The sequence below is a fragment of the Pelobates fuscus genome, chromosome 1 (genome assembly GCF_036172605.1).
Source record: "Pelobates fuscus isolate aPelFus1 chromosome 1, aPelFus1.pri, whole genome shotgun sequence".
Taxonomy (NCBI): domain Eukaryota; kingdom Metazoa; phylum Chordata; class Amphibia; order Anura; family Pelobatidae; genus Pelobates; species Pelobates fuscus.
Window position 1 is genome coordinate 38,696,797 of NC_086317.1, and position 11,691 is coordinate 38,708,487.

Sequence of the window (11,691 nt, forward strand, 5' to 3'; positions counted from 1 at the left end):
GCCCGTGCTATACAACCACTCCATATCGTCTTCTTCAGTTTGGGATGAAAAGCTTTAAGCTTTTAATTCGTGAGGAACTTCGGTTTTGCAGGCGGGAGGACCAACAAGCCATTTGCCCAAGTCAGAGTCAGGAGGATTAGTTATGCTATGTACATCAGAAAAGGGAATACCATCATCATTAACAGGCATAAAGACAGTCATTCTTTCTTGTACAAGATCGATAAGAAATTGAACTTCGGGAAATAAGGCAACGGAATTATTGTGCATTACTCTTACTTGTCTCTGCAAATATGACAGAGATTTTTTATGTGATATCTCTTTAAGAGACATACGGATAAGTGTATACACCCTACTTATCACAGAAGGCTTTCTCAACCATTTATCGCAATCAGGTAACTGAGAAAGCAACGAGTCACATATATTTTTGTGAAAAGTTTGAAGTTCATTGATAACTCCACATAATACAGATTTCTGAATTTGACAGGAGACGTCTATAGTAGAAAAGCATAAATTAGAGGCCTTTCCAATCTGCCGCTGAATTTGTCTTAACTGATTACAACAAGTCTTGAAGAGAGCATACTCTTGCTGTGAATCAGCGTGAATACCAACAATGTTATCCATCGTGATCCTAGACATTATTCTCTGCTGGTTCCAAGTGGTCAGTTCATTCTGTAAGGACATGAAGGGATGCTGCCCTGCGACAGCACTGTCCTTTTAAATGTGGTAACCAACTTAGCAGAGTACTGCACAAGGGCATATTAACTAAGGAGTGTCGTGACAGTTCCACGATGTCATCTGGGGAGTGGTGGAGAAAGTTAAGGTGAATAACGCCAGTAATCTCTGTTAAATTTTATTTACAGCGGGCCTATGTAGGAGCTCCCATGTAGCACGTCTATTTCGACTCGCTGTTGGCCACGCTTCCCCGTTTGCTGGTGTTTGGGGTTTATTGCTATCCATTCATGGATGCAAAACAATAAAGATAGAATTCATAACGAAATAGGGCCTGTCTCTTTTGCATAGGAGGTATGTCAACTCACAAAATCTAGTAAACAACAGGTGACTTCTAGTTATGGGACTATGTCAGGGATATGCAACCTTTGGCACTCCAGATGTTTTGAACTACATCTCCCATAATGCTTTTAAAACAATAATGCTGGCAAATAATCAGGGGAGATGTAGTCCAAAACATGTGTTGAAGGTGGCCTACCCATGGTCTATGTCTTCAGATCCAATAACAGGATACTTTGGTTAGTTCCATTCAACACCACTATATCGATCCAGTGTCTGCTATGCTAAAATGTTGGAGGGGATGTTTAAACTTTTTTTTGGGTGGAACCATTGCTGACATTAAAAACTAAAGAAAAAAAATAGAAACACACCAATTATCCAGTGCAGAGGCCAAGTTCTCCCTGCAGCCTGACACGTCTACCGTACCATCACTACCCTCACTACAGGAAGAGTGATGTCAAAGTAGCAGGGTTGCGAGATGGCTTAGGGCAGCACGGAGGGTAAATGTGTGCCCATTTGCAGTGTGATATACTTGCTGATGAAGGTGTTTTTAAAGCACAGATTTAACATTAGACAGTCTTGTTCTCTCTTTGTAGGCAGTCAAATAATACTACCAGAGGAGGAGTTATACGTTCGATAGCAACTCTGTCAGGGTTATTCACCAATGTGAGAGTTCTAGGTGAATTTAAAGAGAATTTCAAATGTAAGGGCAAACTAGCCAAACTATAAAAAAATTTCAAGTCAGCTGGGCTTTCAGTTCAGTTACTTTGGCCTTAACGGGATTCTATAGTGACAGGAAAACAAACTCGTTTTCCTAGCACTATATATATCTCCTTTGTCAAGGCCCCCTCCCACTGCACTGAAGGGGTTAATAATCCCTTCTGTTACTAACCTGGGTCCAGCGCTGGTTCAGCTCCACCCATGCTCCTCCCCCGCCGAAGGGGGAGACCTAATGCGCATGCGCGGCATTGACCTCGCTTGTATTAGGATCTCCCCATAGGAAAGCATTATTCAATGCTTTCCGATGGGGAAAATCTGACGTTGGAAGTCCTCATGCAGAGCGGAGGACGTCCAGCATCAGATACTGGACTAAATGTTTTTTTCATTTCCAGAAAACAGCAACTAGAGGAGGAGTTAATCCTCAGAGGTAATTATTGCAGTTTTTTAAAAGCAGAAATAATTACCACTGCAGGGTTAAGGGTGACGGGAGTGATGGGAGTTTGCACCCAGACCACTTCAATGAGCTGAAGTGGTCTGGGTGCCTAAAGTGTCCCTTTAAATTTAAAGGACCACTATAGTGCCAGGAAAATATACTCGTTTTCCTGGCACTCTAGTGCCCTGAGGGTGCCCTCACCCTCAGGGTCCCACTTCCGCCGGGCTCTAGAGAGAGGAAGGGGTTAAAATCTTACCTTTCTCCAGCGCCGGGAGGGGAGCTTTCCTCCTCCTCTCCTCCTTCCTAGCGACGTCATTGGCTGAATGCGCATGCGTGGCAGGAGCGCGCGCATTCAGCAAGTTCATAGGAAAGCATTTACAATGCTTTCCTATGGATGCTGGCGTCTTCTCACTGTGATTTTCACAGTGAGAAGCACGCAAGCGCCTCTAGCGGCTGTCAATGAGACAGCCACTAGAGGCTCTAGAGGCTGGATTAACCCTCAGTGTAAACATAGCAGTTTCACTGAAACTGCTATGTTTATAAAAAAAAAAAAAGGGTTAATCCTAGATGGACCAGGCACCCAGACCACTTCATTAAGCTGAAGTGGTCTGGGTGCCTATAGTGGTCCTTTAAAATTCAGTTTGAATTCACTTTGAGTTCCCACTTAAGTAAATAAAGTGGGAACTCAGTGTAAATGTGTCTCTATGTGCAGCATTTCAGTTTTGCTCACTGCACCATAACCACTTCATTAGACTGAAGTTGCCATTGTGCATGAAGTAACCCTTTAAAGTATCATCCCGCTATTTTATCCTGTTAAACACCATCCTGTTACAGTTCATAAAAATACTGTTGGATACAAAGTATAGCCAACATGTTCCTGAATAAATTATAAAAAAATTCTATAAACTTAAAAAAAAAAAATACAAAAGTAAACAGACAAATAAATGGAGCCATGCCCCTTGAATCTTGTATTAACAAGAGGGGCTATATAATGTTCTCTCTATATCCTTGCAACACTTATTACTACATTATTATTATTATAGTTGCTATTCATTGAAAAAGAGTAATGTAAGATTCACTTTGGCTTGTTACATCTTTAAGTTTTTTTACTTGCAAACAAATCTTATCAAGTGAACATGACATTGAGCTTGACCTTGACTTCACTATATCATTATACTTTTTGACAGTGCATTTTTCAGTTTTGAAGAATTTAATCAAGTTTTTAATTGAATGGTGGTGGCAAGCAAGCACGCACACATTTGTCTTGCAGAGAATAGCTTAATTTTGGATTACATTTTGCCTTAAGCTATGAAAGGAATGGAGACAAACCGGGAGAACTCTACGTAGCGCTGTCTGTTTGGTTATGCATGATGAGGTCTGTACAGTGACATAAGCCAAAAAGAAGGTCAAGTTGAATTTTTTTTTACATTTATAACATTTAACTTTGCGTAGTACTTGTTGTACTGTTGTCATCGCAATAGATATAAATATGTTTCTGAGACTGTGTTCAGCATTCCGGGGTGATCTCCACTTCATGAGTCAAGGATTCTAGATGTCAACCTTAGACATCTGAAAACTGTCAAACTGCTTATCGTGCCATCAACATTTTCCAAGCAAGGAGAAGAAATCTCACGCACATCTTAAACACGTTACTGCAAACATGTTGGACTTGCACTATGTTTCAGGGGAAAATATTTAAGTATTTAAATGGTTTATGTTTGAGCCTCTCTAAACTGTCATCCCTCCTGTGTGCACCCTCTCCAACTCCTTATATCTGATCAACAACCTGAAAACCACTTTGCAGGAAATAAAAGACTTCAAAATGTTATCTGTGCATTCGGATTCGGATAACAGATTTCCAAGCGAATGTGACGATCTTATAAAGACCTTACCTTAAAAAAGGGCATTGTCTCATGCCATGCCAATCATTTATTGAAACACATCCACGCCACCGTATGCTATATTTCAGAGGAAATCCATCCTCTGGTTGAGTCTCCTATGCAGCTTCCCTGTCACTGCACAACGTCTGTCCTGTAATCTCGACTGAGTGGAAGAATCACTCACGCAATGTTCTACATCCCATGGGCACATTGCTGGCTTGCCACAGATAGTAACAGAGTGATATCAGAAGTCAAGTCCTACAAAACCAAAAATGATGGACAAGTGGGATGTAGTGGTTATGGTGCTTGACGTGTTCCTTTAATAAAGTTTCTTAGACATTTGCTTAAGCATATCTCTCAATTTCTTTTTAATTACTTTCAAGTTTAGCGATCTATCTCTTTAATCTGAACATAATTAAATGTGTTTTCTGTTTCCCGGAATTTTTTTTTTCTTCCCGTTTACTAGTTACCGTTCCTAGCTTTCAAACTAACAATAATAAAATTCTATAATGATCAATTACTATCTTTCTCCCACACCAGCTCATCATCACATTAAACGTAGAAATAAGGTATTAATGCTCCCATGGATCTGAATCACATCTCAGAAACACAATGACATTGTAATGGTTCGGCTACACCCAACAAATCAAGGACATTACACCTCTGTAATATGTTTAGTGCCATATATACAATGGAACCTTTATTGCTCAATTAGGTGACAATCCAAAAAAGGGATTTCTGTCTGTTCACATTTACATATTGATCACTGTAGGCAATGTGCAAGGCAGGTCTATTCTACAATTTATCTTGTTATAAATTGGTGAAATATTCTACAGACCACATATTCCAAACATTATGCTTTTAAAAACTAAATATATACAAGATAATAAAGTGGCTCTTAAATAATTTTCCATTATTACAGCTGAATTAAAATCTTATATACAGAGAGGCAGCTACTTTGCACAGGCCTTTTGCTTAATCTTCGTAAATCTTCTCTCTCTCTCTCTCTCTCTCTCTCTCTCTCTCTCTCTCTCTCTATATATATATATATATATATATGAAAAGTGCAGTACAAGCACAATATGTGTATAACAATGTTCCCCCTAAGTGTGTCATAGTTTGATACATTTAAATGGACACTCCACTGTCAAAATACAATATTTTTTAAAACCACTGTTTAGTAGATATACCCCCAGGGAAAACATGGATGCTTTAAATTATACATATTATACATATTTTCATTGAAAGAGTTATATCTAAAACTGCAGTTCTCTTGTCGGCTGCCTTTGCAAATAGGGACAGGAGCGCTATAGTATTAGGAATACAGATTTGTATTCCTTACACTATAGTATTCCTTTAACGCCATTAAGGCGTACTATGTACTATGCCACACGAGCTGCATAGTACACGCTAATGAGCTTTAGTCCTCCTGTCTCTGCAGACTTACCTGGACCGGCGATCCGTGGCAGTGCCCCTGCTTCCATTTTGGCCCTCACAGGGCCGCAAAGCAGTCTATGAGACTGCATGCATGGGGACTGTCTGAGTGTCCAGGCAGTCCCCCTAATGCCTGGAAATAAAATAAAAGTTACAATCAAACGTTAAAATAATATATTTTATACATGTATTATACATGAATAATATATTCTTAAGTTAAGTTAAGTTAATTAAAACACCTGATTAGCATATTATGCATGTATAATACATATATAATTTAATAATAAGTTTATTTTGGTATTAAAGGACCACTATAGTGCCAGGAAAACATACTGCCGGGCTCTGGAGAGAGGAAAGGGGTTAAAACTTACCTTTCTCCAGCGCTGGGCAGGGAGCTCTTCTTCTCCGATCCTCTCCTCCCATTCGGCTGAATGCGCACGCGCGGCAAGAGCTGCGCGCGCATTCAGCCGGTCTCATAGGAAAGCATTATCAATGCTTTCCTATGGACGCTTGCGTGCTCTCACTGTGATTTTCACAGTGAGAATCACGCAAGCGCCTCTAGTTTCTCTGAAACTGCTATGTTTATAAAAAAAAACTGAAGTGGTCTGGGTGCCTAGAGTGGGCCTTTAATCTATAAATTAATAACAAAATACACTTAGAATTAAATTATATATGTATGATATATTAATCAGGTGATATAATTAACTTATAATATATTCTACATTTCATTGTAAGTGATATACATAAAATAATTTTTAAAAAAAAATTATGTAATATAAGCGTATCTTGATACTATATATATACGCATACACTAGCTAACAGACATACACACTAACATACACACACACACTAACAGACACACACACACTCACACTAACAGACACACACACACACACACACACACCACTCTAACAGACACACACTCACTCACTAACAGACACTCACTCACACTAACAGACACTCACTCACACTAACAGACACTTACTCACACTAACAGACACACACACACACTAACAGACACACAAACACACACTCACTAACAGACACACACTCACTAACAGACACACACAGACACACACACACTCACTCACATTAACACACTCACTTCTTTTTTAATTCTCCCTGGGGTCTAGTGGGGCTCCTGGACGGGCTGTCGGGCGGCGCTGGTGAGGGAGCACTTTCCCCTGAGCGCTCTGCTCAGCTCCCTTGCGCGCCGCAGAGTGATGCCGGGAGCCAGAATATGACGTCATATTCCGGCTCCCGGTATCACTCTACGGCGTGCGGGGGAGCTTAGCAGAGCGCTCAGGGGAAAGTGCTCCCTCGCGCTCTGCGAGGTGATATTCCGGCTCCCGGTATCACTCTGCGGCGTGCGGGGGAGCTGAGCAGAGCGCTCAGGGGAAAGTGCTCCCTGGCCAGCGCCGCCCACCCGACCGACCTCCCGCCTGGCTTGTCAGTTAGCAGCAAGGCTAACAAAGTATTTGCCTGGCCATTTGGGGGCGGCTTTTTTTGCCGCCCCCTGGAAAATGCCGCCCAAGGCAAATGCCTTGTTTGCCTCACAGCTAATACATCCCTGTGTGTGTGTGTGTGTGTGTGTGTGTGTATATATATATATATATATATATATACATATATATATATATATATATATATACATACACTGAACAACATTATAAGCGCAACACTTTTGTTTTTGCCCCCATTTTTCATGAGCTGAACTCAAAGATCTAAGACTTTTCCTATGTACACAAAAGGACTATTTCTCTCAAATATTGTTCACAAATCTGTCTAAATCTTTGTTAGTGAGCACCTCTCCTTTGCCGAGATAATCCAGCAGTCAGGTCGAGACCCAGATGAGGACGACGAGAATGCAAATGAGCTTCCCTGAGACGGTTTCTGACAGTTAATGCAGAAATTCTTTGGTTATGCAAACCGATTGTTGCAACAGCTGTCCGGGTGGCTGTTCTCAGATGATCTTGAAGGTGAACATGCTGAATGTGGAGGTCCTGGGCTGGTGTGGTTACACGTGGTCTGCGGTTGTGAGGCAGGTTGGATGTACTGCCACATTCTCGGAAATGCCTTTGGAGATGGCTTATGGTAGAGAAATGAACATTCAATTCACGGGCAACAGCTCTGGTGGACATTCCTGCAGTCAGCATGCCAATTGCATGCTCCCTCAAAACTTGCAACATCTGTGGCATTGTACTGTGTGATAAAATGGCCCATTTTAGAGTGGCCAATTATTGTGGCCAGCCTAAGGCACACCTGTGCAATTATCATGCTGTCTAATCAGCATCTTGATACACCACACCTGTGAGGTGGATGGATTATCGCGGCAAAGGAGAAGTGCTCACTAACACAGATTTAGACAGATTTGTGAACAATATTCGAGAGAAATAGGCCTTTTGTGTAGAAAAAGTCTTCGATCTTTGAGTTCAGCTCAGGAAAAATGGGGGCAAAAACAAAAGTGTTGTGTTATAATTTTGTTCAGTATATATATATATATATATATATATATATATATATTTATATATATATATATATATATAAATAATATCAGGGGTGCACTCACAGGTCTTCGTGGTTTAATAGAATTTTTTTTTTTTACATCTGTAATGAATTAACGTTTCGACCCCTGGGGGTCTTTTTCAAGATGCTTTGTATATTTGTGGTTGGGGAAAATAAGCCGAGTTATAGTAGTAGTGGCATAAGTCGGTTGTGGTGTGCGAGAACCGACGTCCGGGTAGGCCTGTAAAAAGAGGGCCAACCAAATTAAATGGTTTGATAAAGGGAGCGGTGGGTGGGCCAGGCACACAGGCTCAGCCTTCTATATATGTATATATATATATATTCGATGTGTATATTTATCTACTACTTTTACATAATTAAGTAATTTTATTAACCATAATTCAAGGGACCTACCTGACAACCCAGACAGAAAGTCCAGCGAATTTAATTTACATGCCCTATATTTAACCCTGTAACTTTTCAAAACACCATAAAACCTGTACATTTGGGGTACTGTTGTACTCAAAAGACTTTGTTGAACACAAATACAAGTGTTTTAGAACACTAAAACTTGTAATGATGATGAGATGATCAGTAAAAGTGCAGTTTTTGTGTGAAAAAATGCAAAAAAAAACACAAATATGAAAAATAATTTTGGCTAGGGTTTGTGACTAAGTGGCTACTACAAAAGACCAGACTTATCACCTTCTGAATCCCCTGGGTTGTCTACTTTTATAAACGGTATGCCATGATAGGGGTAATTCTCATTCCTGGGCTGCCATATAGTCTCAAAGGCAGCATAGGTCACCTAACCAATCTGGAAAACAGAAATGGGAAAACCTATACTTGACCCTGTAACTTTCCAAAACTCCATAAAACCTTCACTGGAGGGTACTCTTGTACTTGTGAGACATTGCTGTACACAAATATGAGTGTTTTTTAGCAGTAAAACTTATAATGATATTGATATCATCAGTGAAAAGGCATTTTTATTTTTTGTAAAAAATTGAAAAATGAATATTAACGCTAAATTTGGCCAGGGTTTGTGACTAAGTTGCTACTAAGAAAGACTGGGCATACCCCATTTTGAATACCTTGGGTTGTCTACCTTTGCAAATGGTACACCATGATTGGGGTATTTCTCATTCCTGGGCTGCCACACAGTCTCAAAGGCACCGTAACCAATGTGGCAAATTTCAATGTGTAAAAAATTAAATGGGCAAGCCCTATATTTTACCCTGTAACTTTCCAAAACCCTGTAAAACCTGTACATGAGAGGTACTATTTCACTCATGAGATATCATTGAACACAAATATGAGTGTTTTAGAGCAATAAAATATATAATGGCAATGATATCATCAATGAAAGTGCTGTTTTGATGTGAAAAATGCAAAAACAAAAATGAACACTAAATTTGGCCATGGTTTGTGACTATGTGGCTACTAAAAAAGACTAGACATACCCCATTTTGAATACCCTGGGTTGTCTACTTTTGCAAATGGTATGCCATGATGGGGTTAATTTTCATTTCTGGGCTGCCATATGGTCTCAAAGACAGCATAGGCCCAGCAAACCAATCTGGCTAATTTCAATGTGTAAATATGAAAAATGGGAAAGCCCTATATTTGACCCTGTCTCTTTCTAATAACCCATAAAACCTGTACATGGGTGGTACTCATAGGCGTGCGCAGCCTATTGCATTAGGGTGTGCACCCTAAAGCACAAACACACGCCGCATGTATGTGTATGTGTGTATATATATATATATATATATATATATATATATATATATATATATATACATACACACACACTGCTGTTTGTGCGCTGTGTGAGGGTGCTGTGTGTGTGTGTGTGAGGGTGCTGGTAGTGTGCTATGTGGGTGAGGGTGTTGTTAGTGTGTTGTGTGTGAGGGTGCGGTTTGTGTGTGAGGGTGCTGGTAGTGTGCTGTGTGTTAGGGTCCTGTTAGTGTGCTGTGTGAGGGTGCTGTTTGTGTGATATGTGTGTGTGTGAGGGTGCTGTTTGTGTCGTGTATTTGTGAGTGTGCTGTTTGTGTGAGGGTGCTGTGTGCTTGTGAGGGTGCTGTGTGTGTGTGACGGTGCTGTATGTGTGCTCTGTGTGTGAGGGTGCTGTATGTGTGCTGTGTGTGTGAGGGTGCTGTATGTGAGCTATGTGTGTGGGTGCTGTTTGTGTGCTGTGTGTGTGAGGGTGCTGTATGTGTGTGTGTGCTGTATGTTTGGAGGGATTGTGAAGGTGGGGGCAGATTAGTAAATATCCCCCCTCCCTTCTTACCTTATGTAGGGAGGGGAGATCCTTGCTGCCATGTGCCATCCCTGGTGGTCCAGTGTAGAGTATACTCTAGCCTGCGGGGCTAGAGTTCACTTTCGCGAGATCTGAGCGTTGCCATGGCAACGCTCAGATCTCGCGAGAGGAACCTGGCGGAGCTTCTGTGTAGAGCTCCCCGGGTCCTCTCCTGCCTCCCTCCATGCTACTGTGGGCCGGTGAGGTAGGTCTTTGATCTCCCCGCCGGCCCATGGAGGCTTAGAGCAGAGCCGGCAGGGGTCAAGTCCTGGGAATAAAGTGTAAGAACTCTCCCAAGATTCCCAAGCCCCCAAAAAATAATATACACTTGTGTGTATATATAAGTGCACACACACACTGACACACACATATATATACGTGTACACACACATACACTCACAGACACACACATACTCTGACACACACACCCACACATACATACACTCACAGACACACACACTCACAGACAAATACACATACACTCACAGACACACACACACATACACTCACAGACACACACACACATACACTCACAGACACACACACATACTCAGACACACACACACTCACAGACACACACTCACATACTCAGACACACACACAGACATACTTAGACACAGACACACACACTCACAGACACACACACACATACTTAGACACACACACACTCACAGACACACAGACATACTCAGACACACACACTCACAGACACACACACATACTTAGACACACACTCACACAGACATACTTAGACACACACACTCACACAGACATACTTAGACACACACACACACACACACAGACATACTTAGACACACACACACACACACACACACTCACAGACACACACAGACATACTTAGACACACACACACTCACAGACACACACAGACATACTTAGACACACACACAGACATACTTAGACACACACACACACACACATACTTAGACACACACACATACTTAGTCACACACACACACACTCACAGACACACAGACATACTTAGACACACACACAGACACACACACTCACAGACACACAGACATACTTAGACACACACACAGACACTCATAATTTTTTTTTATTAAAAATTGTCCACCCAGCCTCCCTACCTGGAGTGCTGGCGTGGACTTGTCCCTGGGGTCCAGTGGGTCGGGTGCCGGTCTCCATCTCAGCCGCGGCGAGGGAGCTGTGTGCTCTCTGCTCCCTCTCGCCGCGCGGGCTGTCTGCTGTAGCTGGGAGCCGGAATATGACGTCATATTCCGGCTCCCGGCATAAGCAAACAGCGTGCGGCGAGAGGGAGCAGAGAGCACACAGCTCTCTCGCCGCGGCTGAGATGGAGACCGGCAGGGGGAGGTCCATTACCTCTTGCCTCCCCCCCCAAGACAGGGGGAACTCGGGGGTGGCAG